Source organism: Bufo gargarizans, chromosome 1, assembly GCF_014858855.1.
Source record: "Bufo gargarizans isolate SCDJY-AF-19 chromosome 1, ASM1485885v1, whole genome shotgun sequence".
Classification (NCBI taxonomy): domain Eukaryota; kingdom Metazoa; phylum Chordata; class Amphibia; order Anura; family Bufonidae; genus Bufo; species Bufo gargarizans.
The window spans coordinates 748628858-748650686 of record NC_058080.1 but is presented as its reverse complement, the minus strand read 5'-3'; positions in this window follow the sequence as shown (position 1 = coordinate 748650686).

Sequence of the window (21829 nt, the reverse complement as noted above, 5' to 3'; positions counted from 1 at the left end):
CATTTTTAGGAGGGTTTTTCCAATTTTAAAGTGACTGTTAAGAGGTTAAAGAAATCGCGTAGCACAGTGACCCTGACTATCTGTAACCAGGCCTCCTCTCTCAGCCTGTGGATATGTCAGAAATGTCCGAGATGAGAAAACCCCTTAAAGAAAACCTGTCACCAGGATTTTTTGCATATAGCTGGGGACATGGGCTGCTAGATGGCCACTAGCACATCTGCAATACCCAGTCCCCATAGCTCTCTGTGCTTTTATTGTGCTAAAAAAAAGTTTTGATCGATATGCAAATGTTTTGATCGATATGCAAAAAGTTTTGATCGATATGCAAATGTTTTTGATCGTCACAGAGCTGGAGCGCCAAAATCTCGCGATGCGCGAGCTAGCGCATGCGCAGTGTCGGCATCATGTTCATTCCCTGTGCTGGCATCAGCACAGGGAACGAACTACGCATGCGCTAGCTCGCGAGATTTCGGCGCTCCAGCTCTGTTACGTCAGCCAGCAAGGAGGAGATTCAGAGGACGCGGGGCGGTGCTGTGCTCCTTTCCGCTGGACTCATCTCCGGATACAGGACACATATCAGGTTCATTTGCATATCGATAAAAACGTTTTTTTAGCACAATAAAAGCACAGAGAGCTATGGGGACTGGGTATTGCAGATGTGCTAGCGGCCATCTAGCAGCCCATGTCCCCAGCTCTATGCAAAAAATCCTGGTGACAGGTTCCCTTTAACTGTAAGATTTAAAATATGTCATTAAAAGCTATTGGGGACATTTATCAAATGAGATAACTTTATGTCGTTTGTGGCTTTTTTATGTTTAAGACACAAAAATGAGATTAGATCTGGATTAAGGCACATTTACAAAAGTCACATCTCCACACCAGGCAACCCTCTGGTGTACTTCTAAACATTTAGGTGTAAACCACATTGCCACCATGCCAAATATATTATTAAAGGTGCATCATTTCAGAAATTTGGCCCAGACACAAAAACCAAAGACAGATATAAAAATGACAGAAAAGGTACCACAAATGATAATGTCCCCCTATGTATCTTCCTAGGACTTATCAGATGTTTCCTAGAAGTCGTCATGTGTCATCATTGGAGCTTTTATATCCAAATATACAACCTGAAATAAACCTGTGAATCACCCAGAGATTTGTTGTTCAGCTTTACTGTATAAAGCTGTATATTATGTTGTTCTTGTGCAATTATATATTATTTTTGTTATAGTTTTTTTATTCCCCACAGCTAAGATTCAATGTTATATAAAGAAAATATAATAAAATATTCTGGAAAAAAATTATAAAAATGCATTGGCATTAATCAGGGGTTAATCAACAGATGTGACATCACAAGCGATTCCTAACACCGATATATCCCTCAGCTCCAGTATCTAGATAGGTTTACCATTAAACCGCAGGAATGTACATACGGGGTTAATTATCACCGGTCAGATAAATCAGTGATGTAGTCATCATGCCACCATTATCACTGTCTCCACACAGGAGGGTGTTAGTCTGTAGGAGCAATGAAGGTCACAGCACTAGGAGAAAGTATAATATGAGCCAAGAAGACAATGTCTGTCAGTGACAATGGTGACGCGGTCGTGGAGCAAATAGAAGATGTTATTTTATCTTTGTGCATTTGCTCTAAGTAGTGAATGGTGCTAACCTGTGGAGGGAAGCTTTTTTACATAGGACTTACCCTCCCTCGCTCCCCCAATGCTGCTATCTTTTAAATCTGATAAAACTGGCGGTTTCATTAGAAAAATCCATGCCAAAATGCCTACCTAGAGCCTAATTGTCAAGCTGATCCCCTGCTGATACTGAAATCTCACACACGCTCAGTGCAAGCCGTGTTCCTGAGTTTATTGGGGGACACAGAAGGCCACGGGTATAGCTACTGCCACTAGGAGGCAACAGTAAGCTCAAGTGTTCTCTCCTCCTCTCAGCTATACCCCTCCTGCAGACACTGAGCTAATAAGGTTATATGACAGCAGTAGGAGCATCCAGGAGAAACAAACAGAAAACAAGAGTAAGAAGAGAGCTGGAGATGGGTCAGAACCGGTAGGACTCATCTGGAAGAGCCAGCAATGTACTTAGTGGGTGGGAGCTGTGTCCCCCAATGAGCTCTTGTTTGTATCATTGGGGGAGCACAAAAGACCATGGGACATTCTAAAGCAGTACCATTGGGAGTGAACAAAAGACCAGAACAAATCTAAGGCTGGCCATGAGATCCTGCAAATAAATTCAAGGGAAGAATACACTGTAAACCCTGACTAGGACAGGAAAGGCATGTACCAGGAAGGCCAGCCAGAGACAGCGTAGAATACGCAGTGTCTGATGCTGGGCAGAAAAGAGGTAAGCCCAGTTAAACAAAGCCATGGGGGTCGAGAGACTTTAGAAGATGTGGATAGCAGCACAGAATATGCACAAGAAGAATAAGCATTTCTGACAACTGAAAATGAAGCCCGGAAGGTACATCTGGATATCGAGGACCACAGAAATACAGTGGAAGTCCAGACTGGAAATCCAGGATGTCTTGCATGACAATAGGCCCGTAAAAAACCGAGGGAGATCTATCCAATAGAAAACAGTCTGTAGAATCCGGGTACATATGAGACCCGGCCAAACAGGTGGACCCAGACAAAACCTAAACAAATGTGTAGGTACTAGGAAGGGATATTTCAACATAGTAAAAACTTGGTAATCTGGAAGGAATCAACTGGGCAGATGACAGAGGACCTCCACGGTAGATTATGAAACATTTGTGCACTAATTCGTAAGATAAAACTGGAGAGTAGGCACTCCCTTGTGAAAGATCCAGGATGAGAAGAGGATAAAAATGATGGACTATAGTCACTCATCAAAAAAGAGATAAGGTATAGCCAAGGGAGATGAAAAGCCATAATGAAAACCTATCGGTAGTACTGACCTAAAAAAAACATACCCATAAACCATACCCAAATGGGAGGAAAAAACTGTGCCCTCAGGATCAATAACATCCCAGCCATGCAGCAGAGAGTAATGCAGCATAAGAGTGTAGCCACAACAACCCCAGTCACTGGTCAAAAGGAAGATTGAGTGATTCTGGGTCCAGGACAATATCATGGCTGGCACTAGACAGGCTGAGGAAATAGAGCAGAGAGCAACTGCACTGTGAAAAGAGAGCATGCTAGAACACATGAGAGAGCACTTACGCTCACCAGGAATATCTAGATGTGTCACTATGAGGACACTCATGGAAGCAGATCCAAAGTTAAGAACCGCAGCGTACACCACTGCTTAAAAATAAAAGCTCCTGCTCTAACAAGAAAGAAGAGAAGCTGCCTGATATACCACGGAAAAAAACTGTCGGGACGGGCCAGACCCAACAGTAAACTGAAGAAAAAATACATGGCGATAAGTAGAAGTAAGGCAGAAACATCGGAGGTGTGTGGACTCGTTAGAGACCATCTACTGCCTTAGTGTAGCAACTCTGACTGAAGGAGAATGTGGTTATCATAGGAATGCACAAAGTGGCCAGAGATGGGATAAATACTTTGCCAGAAGGGTAGTGTGATGTTGTCCAAGGCCACAAAAGTACCAGAAAAAAAATTAATAAATAAAAACAGTGTCTGTGGTGAGTGCAACTACTCGCCTTGTGGAAGGGAAACAAGTAGAAAGGGTGTTACATTTCACCAACGAATCATCTAATAATGGTGACAACAAGTGACCGCACAACCACTTCTCAGGTGAGGGGGGAGTAATGTAGGCAACTCACAGCATGGTATGTCCACTACAGAAGGACATGTCAGAGCCATTACTCAATCTCTTAAGAGAGGCAATGCTGAAGCTGTCACAGCATGAACTGTTAGCGCCAATGTCCCACTTGTGAAGGGAACAATGCGGTGGACAAGTGCCAGCTGAATAAACCCGTACTAGAGCATACCAGAAGTGAGGGACTCATTAGCTCCTGCATCCTATGCTAATGCAGATGACCAGTGCCATCAGGAAAGACTGGACTTGTGAGCTATGGCAACAAGTGCCTACATAAAGACAACACCTGGTAGAGCTACAGCATTGATTGGTGGCATAAAGTGAGCAAGATTTCCACCTGAGAAGAAATGTAGATACAATTACCACACCTAGAACCAGTACGAAGGCTCCATCTATAAAAGGGGGAATGCGATAGAATTTATAGCATGCAAATCCAGGGCCGAAAACATGGTGTGGAGTAGAAGGCAATGTGGTAGAAACCACAGCTCCAATACCCATTACAAATGCATCATGGGAGGAAGGAAGCAAGACGGTTGCCATCACTGCTTTCAGGGTGAACCTAAACACTGCACCTGAGAAGGGGTCCATACAGTAGTAGAGAATGTATAAGGCTAACGCAAACCTGAGACGGAGGCCATATAATTGGCCCAGTATCCAGTGCTAGTGCAATACTTCACATGAGAAGGAGGCCATACAGCAGTAGCCATGGTATGTAGTGCTAGCGTAAATGCTTCACCCAAGGACTCATGTACACGACCGCTGTGTGCTTTGCGGTCCGCAAACCGTGGATCCGCAAAACACGCATAGTGTCTGTGTGCGTTCCGCAATTTGCGGAACGGCACGGATAGCCATTGATATAACTGCCTATTCTTGTCCGCAAAACGCGGACAAGAATAGGACAGGTTATTTTATTTTTTTGCAGACCACGGAACGGAGCAACGTATGTGGACAGCACACGGAGTGCTGTCCGCATCTTTTGCGGCCCCATTGAAGTAAATGGGTCCGCATCCAAGCCGCCAAAACTGCAGCTCGGATGCGGACCAAAACAATGGCTGTGTGCCTGAGGCCTAAGGAGGAGGCCACACAGTAGTAGCCACAGTTTCTAGTGCTAGTGTAAATACTCCGCCTGAGAAGGAGGCCATATAGTAATAGCTATGGTATGCAGTGTTAGAGTAAATGCAGTGGCCGGGTTTGGGGTGGCCCCAACACTACGCTGATATCGTCGAGGGATCACCACGTGTTGCTGCTCTCCAGAAAGGAATGGTAAGGCATGGAGCGCCCCAATGGGAAATAAGTGCAGAGAGACAGGGTCTGTAGTAAACCAGTGTGCTTCTTTAGTAGAGGAATTCAGGTGCAAAACAATACAGGTGAGGCATAGGGCTGGCTTCTCCAGTCTCCTCCCTGGCAGAAGAAGGGTTTGATGCTGAGGAAAGGCCTGAGCTAGCTGTCCCTCTCTTTCTCAGAAGGCTGGTACCCTGGCCAATGGCTGGTGGCCCAGGGTCTGTAGCTCAGTAGTCTAGGTTGCTCCTTGGCCACAGGGCTGGTGACCCATGGTCTGTGGCTCAGCGACCCATCTCAGCACCTTTTTCTGGTCACTCATGCAGACCGGCAGAGTGTTCCCCTCCAAGCACTGGCTGCTAACCGCTGATTGCTCTCTTTTTATATACGGTTTCTGGATAAATTAGAACCTTCTAGTGAGAGGGTTGGAGTGGAGAAGCTCAGCACAAATAGTTACAATGTTACAACTCCCGTCTGTCATAGATTTACATTAGAGCTTTAATGATACTCAATGGCAATGACACAGCAGTTTTTCCAGACAAAAACAAGTTTCCAGACATAACAACAGAGTAAACCAGACATTCAAAAGGTCAGACTGCCTGGTTTTCATGGTAAGAAACATATTTATTGAAATCTGAAGCCCCAGCCTCAATTAGGTGAACAGGCCAGGATTTTTTTTTTTTTTTAATTTGTAATTCTTTATTTGTTTAATTTGTTATTCACTGAAAGGTCAAGCCCCATGCTCTATTAGGTGCCAGTCTCAATTAGCTGAAGGAGCAAGGATTGATTTTTATATATTTTTTTATTTGAAGACTGGGGGACGGAGGTCAGCAGGCTGCTGGAAGATGGTAACATATGGGTGTGAAGATTTTGCGCCCAGGGGACAGTTTCCGCCCCCTAAACCTGGAGCCACCATACTCACTCTATTTTTATCCATCCATCTTCGCTTCTCCTCCCCTCAGGGTACCAGCAGGGTTCACCTCTTCAGCCGCTAGCACTTAGGTGGTATGGAGGTGGGGGAGTAGAGGGGGGATGGACTGCAGAAATGCAGGTGACCTCATGGCTTGTGGGATGCAGGGAAGCTGTGCTGCCCTGGTCTACTTGGGGGAAGACGGATGGTGAGAGGAACCAACACGGCCTTCCTCCCTGGGTAAACAAAGAGGCGAAGCGTCTTTGTTTCCCATATCTAAAGAGGAAAAAGGTAAAATAACAAACCAAAATAATAAAAGAAAATGACAGAAGGTGCTCTGCAAAGCAGGGAGGTCTGAATTCTATCAACACTAAGCTAAAACTGATTAGCTCAGTGTCTGCAGGAGGGGTATAGCTGAAAGGAGACACTAACACTTTTCAGCTTAGTGTCACCTCCTAGTGGCAGCAGTTATACCCATGGTCTTCTGTGTGCCCCAATGATACGAGCGAGAATTATTTTTTTTTTCCAAAGTAATTTTTTTTCAGCATTACAATACAAGAAAAACTATTTCTTTCTCATTATGGAGAGCCCCTAATATGGGTTTAAATTTGATTTGATGCCAGTAAGTGTTAGACATGATAATTTGCATATATTCCCCAGTCATCACGTATATCAACAAGTCTCTATAATAGAATAGTATCCACCCAGAGCTGATATAAAAGGGGTTCTCCGGGCTTTTAATATTGATGACCTATCCTCAGGATAGGTCATCAATATCAGATCGGCGGGGTCCGACACCACCGCCGATCAGCTGTTTGAAGAGGGGGCGCGCCGTGCCAGCGCTGCCTCCTCTTCACTGTTTACCTTTTCGCCGTCACCTCTGCAGCGGTGAGCAGGTGTAATTACACCTATACACTTGTAAAGAAGCAATCTGTCCTATTGAAATGAATGGGACGGCCTGGGTGTAATTACACCTGCTCACCGCTGCAGAGGCCACGGCGAGAAGGTAAACAGTGAAGAGGAGGGAAAATTGGCTTCTACCTCACAGGTTTTCAACTTGCAGGATAACAGGCCGAACTGGATGGGCAAATGTATTTTTTCGGCCTTATGTACTATGTTACTTATGTACTATGTTACTAAATGCCCATGTGGCCTAGCATATGTGGGAGAGACAGCTCAGAACGTACGCGATCGGATCTCAAAACACAAATCGGACATTCGATGCCATGAAACAGAACAACCAATTCCATATCATTTTATTTTGGCAAAACACCAGCTTAACCAACTCAGATTTCAAGTCTTGGAACACATACCCGCGGCAAGAAGAGGAGGCAACCAGATTGTGCGTCTTAAACAACGCAAATACTTTTGGATTTTTGAATTGAATACCCTGTCACCACATGGTATGAACAGGGATTTTGACTTTTGTGCCTCATGATGATAATACCATATCTAATTGAATATAGGGACTGGACATTATGCCAATGTGACCTTTATTGTACTCATATGTTAACTTCTAAGCGGTAATTGTTATATAGGATGTGGCTATTAATATGAATTTTTCTTTTTTTCTACCCCCAACAGACAAAATGACTCCTAAAGTCCATCCCAACCAGGTAGTATGAGTGATCCTATATAGAGATGTCCCGAACTATTCGCCGGCGAACAGTTCCCAGTGAACATCGTTTGTTTGCGTTCGCCAAGGCGGGCGAACATATGCGATGTTCAGTCCGCCCCCTATACGTCATCATTGAGCAAACTTTGACCCTGTACCTCACAATCAGCAGACACATTCCAGCCAATCAGCAGCATACCCTCCCTCCCAGACCGTCCCACCTTCTACCAAAAGCAAGGACAGCATCCATCTTAGATTCATTCTGATGCTGCAGTGTTAGTGAGAGCAGGGAGATTGCAGCTGCAGCTGATTTAATAGGGAAATCGTTAGCTAGGCAAGTGTATTCAGTGTCCACTACAGTCCTGAAAGACTCATCTGATCTGCTGTAAGGACAGCGTCCTGACAGCACCCCAAAAAGCCCTTTTTAGGGCTAGTACATCAGTCTGCTTTTTTTTTATTAATATATATATATATATATATATATACAGTACAGACCAAAAGTTTGGACACACCTTCTCATTCAAAGAGTTTTCTTTATTTTCATGACTATGAAAATTGTAGATTCACACTGAAGGCATCAAAACTATGAATTAACACATGTGGATTTATATACATAACAAAAAAGTGTGAAACAACTGAAAATATGTCATATTCTAGGTTCTTCAAAGTAGCCACCTTTTGCTTTGAGCCTCAGAAATCTCAGGTTAACAGCAGCTCAGATTAGAGACCAGGTCAATGCCACACAGAGCTCTAGCAGCAGACACATCTCTAGAACAACTGCTAAGAGGAGACTGTGTGAATCAGGCCTTCATGGTAGAATATCTGCTAGGAAACCACTGCTAAGGACAGGCAACAAGCAGAAGAGACTTGTTTGGGCTAAAGAACACAAGGAATGGACATTAGACCAGTGGAAATCTGTGCTTTGGTCTGATGAGTCCAAATTTGAGATCTTTGGTTCCAACCACCGTGTCTTTGTGCGACGCAGAAAAGGTGAACAGATGGACTCTACATGCCTGGTTCCCACCGCGAAGCATGGAGAAGGAGGTGTGATGGTGTGGAGGTGCTTTGCTGGTGACACTTTTGGGGATTTATTCAAAATTGAAGGCATACTGAACCAGCATGGCTACCACAGCATCTTGCAGCGGCATGCTATTCCATCCGGTTTGCGTTTAGTTGGACCATCATTTATTTTTCAACAGGACAATGACCCCAAACACACCTCCAGGCTGTGTAAGGGCTATTTGACCATAAAGGAGAGTGATGGGGTGCTCCGCCAGATGACCTGGCCTCCACAGTCACCGGACCTGAACCCAATCAATATGGTTTGGGGTGTGCCGGATCGCAGAGTGAAGGCAAAAGGGCCAACAAGTGCTAAGCATCTCTGGGAACTCCTTCAAGACTGTTGGAAGACCATTTCAGGTGACTACCTCTTGAAGCTCATCAAGAGAATGCCAAGAAAGTGCAAAGCAGTAATCAAAGCAAAAGGTGGCTACTTTGAAGAACCTAGAATATGAAATATTTTCAGTTGTTTCACACTTTTTTGTTATGTATATAATTCCACATGTGTTAATTCATAGTTTTGATGCCTTCAGTGTTGCCTCTACAATTTTCACAGTCATGAAAATAAAGAAAACTCTTTGAATGAGAAGGTGTGTCCAAACTTTTGGTCTGTACTGTATATATATATTGCAGTTGCCTGCCAGTGTGTGTCAGGCCCACAGAGTGTACTGTGCCCACTGCCAGTGCCCACCACTCATATCTGGTGGCACAGTAGCTTGCAGATAAAACAGTGAAACATTTTTTTTTCTGTAATATAATTGCAGTTGCCTGCCAGTGTGTGTCAGGCCCACAGAGTGTACTGTGCCCACTGCCAGTGCCCACCACTCATATCTGGTGGCACAGTAGCTTGCAGATAAAACAGTGAAACATTTTTTTTCCTGTAATATAATTGCAGTTGCCTGCCAGTGTGTGTCCGGCCCACAGAGTGTACTGTGCCCACTACCAGTGCCCACCACTCATATCTGGTGGCACGGTAGCTTGCAGATAAAACAGTAAAACATTTTTTTCTCAGTAATATAACTGCAGTTGCCTGCCAGTGTGTGTCAGGCCCACAGAGTTTACTGTGCCCACTGCCAGTGCCCACCACTCATATCTGGTGGCACAGTAGCTTGCAGATAAAACAGTGAAACATTTTTTTCTCTGTAATATAATTGCAGTTGCCTGCCAGTGTGTGTCAGGCCCACAGAGTGTACTGTGCCCACTGCCAGTGCCCACCACTCATATCTGGTGGCACGGTAGCTTGCAGATAAAACATTATCTGCTGCGTCTTGCTCCACATCAACTGCACCCCCCCAGCTCCCCAGGGGCTATTCCACATCCTGGATACGACAGTGTCACGCCGTCTCGGGGTTGACTTGCCTGAAAGCAGAGAGTCACACCGGACCAGCACTCCTGTCCGCCCTGAACGCACAGGTGGATCAGTGGCTGACCCCGCACCAACTGGAGATTGGCAAAGTGGTGTGTGACAACGGAAGCAATTTGTTGGCGGCATTGAATTTGGGCAAGTTGACACATGTGCCGTGCATGGCACATGTGTTGAATCTAATCGTACAACGCTTTGTGCATAAGTACCCAGGCTTACAGGACATCCTCAAGCAGGCCAGGAAGGTGTGTGGCCATTTCAGGTGTTCCTACACGGCCATGGCGCACTTTTCCGATATTCAGCGGCGAAACAACATGCCAGTAAGGCGCTTGATTTACGACAGCCCGACACGTTGGAATTCAACACTCCTAATGTTCGACCGCCTGCTCCAACAAGAAAAAGACGTATTTGTATGACCGGGGTGCTAGGACAGCCTCTGCGGAGCTGGGTATTTTTTTGCCACGTTACTGGACGCTCATGCGCAATGCCTGTAGGCTCATGCGTCCTTTTGAGGAGGTGACAAACCTAGTCAGTCGCACCGACGGCACCATTAGCGACATCTTCCCATTTGTTTTCTTCCTGGAGCGTGCCCTGCGAAGAGTGCTGGATCAGGCCGTAGATGAGCGTGAAGAGGAAGAGTTGTGGTCACCATCACCACCAGAAACAGCCTTATCAGCATCGCTTGATCGACCTGCGGCAATGCTGGAAGAGGAGTCAGAGGAGGAATGTGGCTTTGAGGAGGAGAAGGAAGACCAACCACAGCAGGCATCCCAGGGTGCTCGTTGTCACCTATCTGGTGTTGTACGTGGCTGGGGGAAGAACAGACCTTCAATGAGATCAGTGAGGACGAGGAACGGGACATGAGTAGCTTGGCATCCAACCTTGTGCAAATGGGGTCTTTCATGCTGTCATGCCTGTTAAGGGACCCTTATATAAAAAGGCTGAAGGAGAACGACCTGTACTGGGTGGCCACGCTACTAGACCCCCGGTAAAAGCAGAAAGTGGCTGAAATGTTACCGAATTACCAGAAGTTGCAAAAGGATGCAGCAGTTCCAAAACAAGTTAAAAAGTATGCTTTACACAACGTGATGTCACAGCACAACGGGAATCTAACAGGGGAAGAGGTCAAAGTAATCCTCCTCTTACCGCGACCATGCCGGCAAGGATAGGACGCTTTACAGACGTGTTGTTGATGGAGGACATGCAGAGCTTTTTAAGTCCTACGCATCGCCACAGCCCTTTGGGGTCCACCCTCAGAGAACGACTCGACCGACAGCACCTACCTTGCCTTAACTGCAGATATCGACACTCTGAGGAGCGATGAACCCCTTGACTACTGGGTGTGCAGGCTTGACCTGTGGCTTGAGCTATCCCAAATTGCGATAGAACTTCTGGCCTGCCCCGCTTCAAGTGTCCTGTCAGAAAGGACCTTCAGTGCAGCAGGAGGTATTGTCACTGAGAAGAGAAGTCGCCTAGGTCAAAAAAGTCTAGATTACCTCACCTTTATTAAGATGAATGAGGCATGGATCCCGAAGGGACTGACAGTGGGGGATGCATTTGACTAAAAAAAGCCTGATGAGATGCCTTGGAGTAAAAATGGTCCACACGCTGCTGTATTTAATCTCTGCATGTCGGATGACTTGCGTGACTTATCCGCCACCAACTAGGGTTCAAGCCGCAATGTTTTAGTGCACCTTCCGCCTGGAAAACATAAATTTTTCTTCAGGCATGTGTACATGCCTAATTTTTCTGGCCTCTGGTGCTGCAAAAAAAAAAAAAGGCACATACATGTGTCAATTCCCCTTCGTCATCGTTACCTTGTTGTGGTGAAGGGGCTTGCGTATCACAATGAAGCGATCACCTCTATGAGTGTGTTGGCAATGGCAATGTTGGCACACCCCAGATGATAAGGTCGTTGCTTCATTGTGAACAGACCAAAAGCGATCGGCTGGATAATTTACATAGAAAAAACATTTATTTTCTTTGTGATCATCTAAGGTGATCATTAAAGCCTACTAGGCCAACAATGGGCTCACACTGCAGAATCATTGTTTTCTGGGTCACTTAACTGTCACTGAAATACCTCAGCACGACCATAGGCTTTGAAAAACCGCCATCGCCTGCAATCTCCCAAACGTGCGCACGAGCACAGTCATCACTACACCAAGATTGACGCATAGAGGTATAACATTTATGTCATGAGTGTGTCAACTATTGACAACTCTTTGCGGTTGGCTAAACTTTATTCGATACACGTCCCCTGATAGGGGACATAACAAGGATTAAACTGATAGGAATAGTATTACTTAACACACCACTCCTATCTGGTGGCACAGTAGATTGCACTCGCAGTGCCCCAAATTGGAATTAAGAGGACCGACCAAGCATCTTTTTCCATCTCCCGGTTCCTAAAATCGATTCCATGTACACGTCCCCTGATAGGGGACGTAACAGGGATTAAACTGATAGGAATAGTACTACTTAACATACCACTCATATAGGGTAGCACAGTACATTGCACGGCGCACGCGCAGTGCCCCAAATTGGAAGTAAGAGGACCGACCATACATCTTTTTTCATCTCCCGGTTCCTAAAATCTATTCCATACACCGGCCCCTGATAGGGGACGTAACAGGGATTAAACTGATAGGAATAGTACTACTTAACACACCACTCATATAGGGTGACACAGTACATTGCACAACGCACGCGCAGTGCCATAAATTGGAAGTAAGAGGACCAACCAACCATCTTTTTCCATCTCCCGGTTCCTAAAATCTATTCCATACACCGGCTCCTGATAGGGGAAAAAACAGAGATTAAACTGGTAAGAACAGATTTTTTTAAATAAAAAAAAAAAAGGTACAGCCTCTGCAGAGCTGGGTACTGAACGCTCATGCACAATGTCTGTAGGCTCATGCGTCCTTTTGCGGAGGTGACAAACCTGGTCAGTCAAACCCAAGGCAACATCATCGACCTCATCCCATAGGCGTTTTTTCAGGACCGTGCCCTGCGAAGAGTGCTGGATCAGGCCGTAGATGAGCATGAAGAGGAAGAGTTGTGGTCACCATCACCACCAGAAGCAGCCTTGTTGTCGTTGATTGCTGGACCTGCGGCAACGCAGAGAGAGGAGTCTGAAGAAGAGGAGTCAGAGGAGGAAGGTGGCTTTGAGGAGGTGGGAGACCAAACACAGCAGGCGTCCCAGGGGGCTTGTTGTCACCTTTCGGGGACCCTTGGTGTTGTACGTGGCTGGGTGGAGGAAGAGACCTTCAATTATGTCGGTGAGGACAAGGAACGGGACATGGCTAGCATGGTATCCAACTTTGTGCAAATGGGGAGTTTGCGGTTGTGCAAATGGACTGTTTGCGGTTGTTTGCGGTGCGTTAAACGGGGAGTTTGGTCTGTCAGAGTTTGGTCTGTCACTGTGAAGCGAGCGTAACCCTTACACTACCTGATCGATACATCATACCTGATGTTTTAAAGCACGTTATTCCAAACAATTTAGGAATGTTAGGTGATTTATGCCCTTTATGGATTAAAACCCGACTCTGCGTCAACTACGTAATTTTCCATGGGAGTTTTGCCATGGATCCCCCTCCGGCATGCCACAGTCCAGGTGTTAGTCCCCTTAAAACAACTTTTCCATCACTATTGTGGCCAGAAAGAGTCCCTGTGGGCAGGGCCGTCTTTAATATTGATTGGACCCTGGGCAAAAATTTACTTGGGCCCCCTGGATCCCGCCTTCCCACACCTTAGCAGGCAATCATGCCCTCCACCACAACACACACACAAAAAATCCGAACACCTGGTAGAGTACAGTGAATGACTGTAAATACTTCCAGTTCTGAAAGACTCCAGCGGCTCAGGATCAGTGTTCTGGGCAGCTGGGCTCAGGCTGGAAGTGGGCACCACTCTGCAGGAAGGAGACCAGGGCTCGGCTCACCCTAGTGTTACAGTGCACCCCAGCACCCCACAGTATGCAGTATAGCACCCTATAGTATACAGCACCCCACAGTATGCAGTATAGCACCCTATAGTATACAGCACCCCACAGTATGCAGTATAGCACCCTATAGTATACAGCACCACACAGTATGCAGTATAGCACCCTACACTATACAGTACACCACAGTATATAGTAGAGCAGTATAGCAGCCCATAGTATACAGCACCCCACAGTATACAACACCTCACAGTATACAACACCTCACTGTATACAGCACCCCAAACTATACACGATACAGCCCCCCACACTATACAGTACAGCAGTATAGCACTCCACACTATACCGCACCCACAGTATACAGACCCCCACAGTATACAGTACAGCAGTATAGCACTCCACAATATACAGCCCCCCACACTATACAGGCCCTCACACTATACAGGCCCCCCCACACTATACAGGCCCCCCCACACTATACAGGCCCCCCCCACACTATACAGCCCCCCCCACACTATACAGGCCCCCACACACTATACAGCCCCCCCCACACTATACAGGCCCCCACACAGTATACAGCCCCCCACACAGTATACAACCCCCACAGTATACAGACCCCCACACAGTATACAGCCCCCCCACACACAGTATACAGCCCACCACAGTATACAGGCCCCCACACAGTATACAGGCCCCCACACAGTATACAGCCCCCCACACAGTAAACAGCCCCCCACACAGTATACAGTCCCACACAGTATACATACCACCACACAGTATACAGGCCCCTACACAGTATACAGCCCCCCCACACAGTATACAATCCACCACACAGTATACAGCCCACCACACAGTATACAGGACCCCACACAGTATACAGGCCCCCACACAGTATACAGGCCCCCACACAGTATACAGCCCACTACACAGTATACAGCCCACCACACAGTATACAGCCCCCACAGTATACAGGCCCCCCACAGTATACAGCCCCACACAGTATACAGCCCACCACACAGTATACAGTCCCACACAATATACAGCCCCCCACAGTATACAGGCCCCCACACAATATACAGCACCCCACTATACAGTAGTTTACAGTATATTAACATAACAGCCCCTGTCACTTTTTTCTGATGTAATCTTCACACAAAAAAGCTCCACAGTTAACTTGAGCTATACTCATAGACACAGCCAACATTATATTTATGGTATGCCTTTCTCTATTTTAACATCTTTGCCAGTACCCATATTTATAATCACACCGCTGCCTGCCGATCGCGCATGCTCGGCGGCGGCGCATTCGCTGTGACATCACGCGCACCTGTGCGGTGACGTCACACGCGCGGCATCCTGGTGCGCACTGATGTGATGACGCTGGATGTGCGGCGTCACACGTTGTGAATGCCGACACTTGCAGCATTTAAACTGGAGCTATGCGATCATTCAGAACGCCATCCAGCAGACAATGTGCCTCCGAAACTAAGGTATGCTCTTAATTTGCGACACCACTTCTGCATAATGGGTCTTTCTTTCTTTATATAGGAGTAATTTTGAATCGGATCCTTTTTTTGCCAATTTTTAAGTAAAACCGCATCAAAACCGCACTGGTACAGCACCAGCCCCGATGCGTTTTTTACACCAGTGGACACCACAAGTGTAGGTGTTTAATTGTATGTCTGGGTTTTAATCTACAACATTGCTTTCACCCTTATTTTAACTTTCTTATTGTGTTTTTATGAATTTCTTATTGTGGCTTTATGATCTTTGATATAAGGACTACAGATATCTGATTATATACTTTTAACATCTTGGGACCACTTATGGATGATATATTAGGCATTTTAACTTTAGGAACTATGCAAACTGGCATGACCACCCAGTACCCACAAAAATGTTCCAGACCAGATTTTGTAGGATTCCGTAACCCCTATATAGGAGTTTTTTTTTGGGGGGGGACTGATAACCACTGAGGAAGGGGCCATTCTTGCCCCAAAACGCGTCTGGTTTAGACCCCCAATGACCACCATTAAATGAGGATGGAGCCATAAGTTTGTGTTGAAGTGTTACAGAGACAGTTATTTAAAACGAATGTCCACGTGTATACAAGCCGCCAGCGTGGGAGGTCGGACGGGAATCGCTCGTAAGACACCGGCCTTTCGAATACACGACCAACGTCTAGAGCAATATTCGTGCACAGACACCTCATATGGTAAGAACGTTCTTTATTGTATGCCGGCAAGAAATTTTCATTGTCAAAGCACTAGTTCACTTTACTTCAGCGGGACACCGTTGACACCTTAACACAGCGGGACGCCGCTGCCTATGTTATATGGTGAAGAAGTGAGAGACATTATCTTTTGGAAGCACTTTAGTTCGGAACGAATGGACCTTGTTACTTCAATTTCTATAGTAAAAGACACTATAACACAATCATCAGAATAATAACCTATCCATTGGAGCACTAGACATTGTTTTGATCGATCACTAAGCCACAACAGGCTACCACTCACTAGGTGCACCTTACAATCAGTTGGGATCCCCAACTGCGCCACTTGTGGTACCATACCCAATTTTTATCTAGCAGGATTTTATAGTATTTGTATTATCGAGTTTACCTGTTTCTACGTATCGATTTTATTATCGATTTTACCACTTTTGCGTTTCGATTTTATTATCGATTTTATCATTTTCTGCTTATTGTGATTTTATTCAGTTATTGGTTTAATAAATTTAATGTTGGTTCCAGTATTCGAGAGTGCCCAGTTCTCTTTGTATTTACTTATGAATTCCGTTGAGCATATGCCCCATACTTGAGCTGTCTCAGGCACCTGTGCACCTCATATGTTCTCTGACCATCACAAGTGTATACAGAGATTCCTTATTCGCCAATATATGTGTTTCCATACTCAAATCAGCACTTCTTGTGCCCTACAGGTTACATCAAAATCACTCTTGGGATCGCAAATAGCTTGCGATGCTATACAATCCCTTCTTATTCGTGCAATTACATCTATCCACAGCTGGTACTGCACTAACAGCGGCTGCCCCTCTGTATATTACACTCCAATGCGATTTGCATTTGTATATCTTGCTTGACTTTTCTGAAATATGTATACATGCTACTAATTGAAAACTAGATCTAGGAATATTCAATTTATTATGCATAAATACCCATGTGTACCATATTTTTCACTTTATCCCAGGCCGTGAGCACCGTACTGAAGAACCAGAGGAGTGCCGTCCAATTAACTCTAAACACATCATCAGGGGGAAGCTGCCTGGGTGAAATTATGGGTATGTCCGGGTTTAGCTCTGAACCCGGACAACCCCTTTAACCCCTTAACACCCAGCACCGTACATGTACGGCGCTGGCGGGGTCTTTAAAGATGGCGCCCGCTCCGCTCAGGGTGGCTGTCTGCTTCTTCTAGCAGACACCCGTGGCTCATGTCCGCAACCGGTAGTAATGCCGATTGCGGACATTTAACCCCTCAGATTCCGTGGTCAATCCTGACCATGGCATCTGAGCGTGTGAAACACCGGAAGCGTGTGCTTCCGGTGATGCTCCGGCTCCCCCGTGTGGAGATCGGAGAGCCGGAGTGTGTATGCAGCAGCCCTTGTCTTTGTGAATGACAGGAGGCTGTTGCATAGTATTTCCTATGGAGCCCTTGCCTCATAGATTCCAATGCTAGTGCATTGGGGTCCATGAGAATAGCAATCTAATGATTGCATGTTATAGTTCCCTATGGGAACTATAAAAAAGTGTAAAAAAAAAAAAGTTCATAAAAATTCAAATCGCCCACCTTTTCACAAAATAAAAAAAAGAACTAAAAAAAATGAAAAAAATACACATCATGGGTGTCGCGATGTGCGAAAACGCCCATAGTATAAAGATATATTCCCCATATGGCAAACGGCAAAAAGCATCCAAATGGCCGATTCGCCGTTTTTGGTCGCTTCATTTTCTACTAAACAATTTAATAAAAAGTGATCAAAAAGTCATACACACACTCCAGAATGGTATCAATGAAAAGTTAAGATCGCCCGCAAAAAATTAGCCCCTATACAGCTCCGTACACATAATTACAAAAAAGTTATAGTGGTCAAACTATGGCGACAAAAAAATTAAAACTGATTTTTTTCACACTTTTTGATATTTTTAGCAAAACGCAAGAAAAACTATACATATAAAAGGTATCGCCGGATTTGTACTGACCTGTAGAATAAAAGTACAACTTGTCCCGCAAAAAAAAAGCCCTCATATAAAAAAGTTATGGCTCTGGGAAGGCAGGGAAAGCAAAGCAAAAACGCAAAAACAAAACAAAAACTCCGGACCTGAAAGGGTTAAATAAACATTTATGACCTCTTAGTAAGAGTCCATTCACACATCTGTGTGTGTTTTGCGGATCCGCAAAACACGGAAATTGGCAATGTACGTTCCGCATTGTGCGGACCGCACATCGCCGGCACTTAATAGAAAATTCCCATTCTTGTCCGCAATTGTGGACAAGAATAGGACATGTTCTATTTTTTTCGGGATCGGAAATGCAGAATCGGAAGTGCGGATCCGGACTGCACATAGTTGTGTCCTTCTATATACTCCCACTCCTCCATGGAGAAATAGACAGTGACATCCTGACACCTTATAGGAACCTGACAACACAATGACACTGTCATCACCCAGACCCCTCCAGCGCTGTTACTGGAGAATTTCCCAGCATTCCCCGCAGTGTCACCTCTCCAGTCAGCAGCTCCATCATCTTGTAGGTGAGTTCTAGGATCTTCTGCTCATTTATCAGGGGGTGAGGCTCTGTGATGGGGTGAGGGGTCCTGCTCCACCCTCCTGACTCCTGGAGATGGATGATGGGAGTCACACAGTCCCCCGATGTCTTCTTCACTATTGTGTACTGTGGATGGAGAGAGACACTTAGGGAATAAACCCTTCAGGGGCCATGTGCTCTCCTCCGACCCTTCCCTCCTGGGTACAACGGGCTTACTTACCTTCTCATGGCTCCTACAACATGACTATTGGTCACTGGTCACATGAGACATCACTCACCATATTGGGGGCTGATCTTCAGGTTCTCCGTCACTTGGAAGGTCTGGAGGCTGTTCTCCAGGACCCTGGACTCTTCCTATCACTTCCTATGATGGATTCTCCTTCCCGATGTCTGACTTGTTACAGAATACAATAAAGAGGAGAGAAATCTAGAAAAGTTTACATCTCTGCTCAGCAGGGAGATGATCTCCAAGGTGAGGTCTAATATTCTTCTGCTGATCTCCTTCCTGTCCATCCTTGGTGGTTCATTCAGGAGAAGGGTCGTATTGCTGGTTTTCTTCATGATGCCTCCAGAAAAAATGCATAAAGGTTAATCAGTGAGTCCCATGTCCACGATAATGAGGCTGAGAAAATGTACAACTCATTCCGCGAAACTCAGACCCTCATAAAGCTGCACTGATGGGAAAAACCCTGAGCTCCGGGTGTATCTAAGCTCCTGTCAGTGCAGTGTGTGGAGGCAGGAGACTGAGCTCTGTGTGTATCTAAGCTCCGGGCAGTGCTGTGTGTTTAGGAAAGGAGACTCTGAGCTCAGTGTGTATCTAAGCTCCAGGCAGTGTAGTGTGCGGAGGCAGGAGACTCTGAGCTACGTATGTATCTAAGCACCTGGCAGTGAAAATCTCATTGGCACCCCCACTATCCCCACCCCCCATCATACTAAGCTGAGGAGCAGAGAAGGATTCCTTGTCTGTAATTGAGGAGAATCTCCAGAGGTGACATGTCTGAGCTCTCCACCACACTGTCTCCTCACAGCTCATCTTACCTGCAGGCTGGAGGAATGGCTGATACCAGAGAGAACAAGAGCCCTGACTACCGACCAGGACCTGCCCAGTATCTGCTGCACTGCCAGAGCTGAAGGACCTGGGGATAAAAACCAGCCCTGGAAAAAGTTGCACACCAGCCCCACAGCATTGCGTCATTATTTACTTGTTTATAAAAGGGGATAGCGTGCAAATGCATGCAATGGGTATAAGGCGCTTATACCCATTGCATGCTTTTTCACGCTATCCATTTCCCCAGTGCAGCACTGACTGGCTACTTCCTCCAGAGCGGCTGTTGTTTGAAAAAGGCTATTTTAGCCGAAACGTCACACAAAGTGTAACTTTGCCGCATCACAATAAATACCAAGAATATCAACGCAAATTTTGCTGGAGTTTTGTTTTACCATATATGCGGGGTGGGATCCTGACTCCATGCAGCACCACCTAGTGTGCCACACTGGTCTACTACGCTGCTACTAGGGGGTCATACCATGGGGGAGTAATAAAGCCCACCATAATGCCCCCCAGTAGTAATAATTCTCATTATAATGTGCAAAACATACCCCTTTGTAATGCCCCCAATTGAGCTAATGTTCCCATAATGTGCCAATATAAAATACCCCTTCTCAGTGCCCCCGTAGATGATCCCATAGTGCTCCCCCCCATTCCCCATAGTACCCACCATAATGTATCCCAGTATAAAATGCCCCTATACAGAGCCCTCCATATAAAATACCCCTTCTTTTTAGCCTCAGTAGATGCCCCTATAGTGCCACCCAATAATCTGCCAGTAATAAGTGCCCCAATAGATGCCCCCAATAATGTGCCAGTAAGATGTGCCCCCATAGATGCCCCCCAATGATGTGCCAGTAAGATGTGCCCCTATAGATGCCCCCCGTTCATGTGCCAGTAATAGGAGCCCCCAACCATCATGTACCAGTAGCCAGAGTGCCCCCTATCATGTGCCAGTAGCCCCCCATTATTATGTGCCAGTAGTCCCTCTTATGTGCCAGTAGCCGCCCTCATGTGCCAGTAGTCGCCCTAATGTGCCAGTAGCTGCTCTCATGTGCCAGTAGCCGCTCTTATGTGCCAGTAGCCACCCCTTATCATGTGCCAGTAGCTCCCCTTATGTGCCAGTAGCCCCCTTATCATGTGCCAATAGCCCCCCTTATGTGCCAGTAGCCCCCCTTATCATGTTCCAGTAGCCCCATTATGTGCCAGTAGCCGCCCCTTATCGTGTGCCAGTAGCCCCATCATGTGCCAGTAGCCCCCCTTATGTGCCAGTAGCCCCCCTTATCATGTTCCAGTAACCCCCATCTTGTACTATTGTACCTATATAAAAAAAAACAAAAAAACGTATACTTACCTCCAGCGATGCGATGCAGGCCTCTTCCGGCCTGTGTCCCTCGCTATACGGTTCAGGCGGCGTGATGACGTCATTGTGCCGCCTGCACCGGCCTCTGATAGGCTGCCAGCACTAGTGCTGGCAGCCTATCAGAGGAACAGGAGGGGACACACCTCTCCCTCCCCTGCCGTAGCATAGACATCTGTATCGCCGTCCTGAGGACGGCGATACAGATGACTATGTACATGAGCGCTTCCACAATGGAAGCTCTCATCTCCCTGAGCCCTGCCGCCCCCACTTGTCACCAGGGCCGCGGCCTTGCAGTACTGAGGCCTGCTGACCTAACGGGAAATTTCCCGGTATCCCGGCTGGCCAGTCCGGCCCTGCCTGGGGTGATGTCACTATCATGTAATTACAGCAGGAGGATGGCAGAAACTGATCACATGACAGTGACGTCGTCCTAGGTCCTTCACAACTTCTCTCCAATGCTCAGCCCCGCCCCCTGCACTGATCACATGATGGTGATGTCACCCCAGATCCTTCAGCTCTTGCAGTGCACAACACTGGCTCACACCCCTGACAGTGACACAGAGCCCTGCCCGCCCAGTAGACTGACACCAGTTCCTCGTTAGATATAAGTCCAGTCCATTACCGGGATTATATCGGGCCAGAAACCAGCCCACGTAGCATGTAACATTATACCGAGACACAGAAGCATGGTGTTCATGGATCGAGAC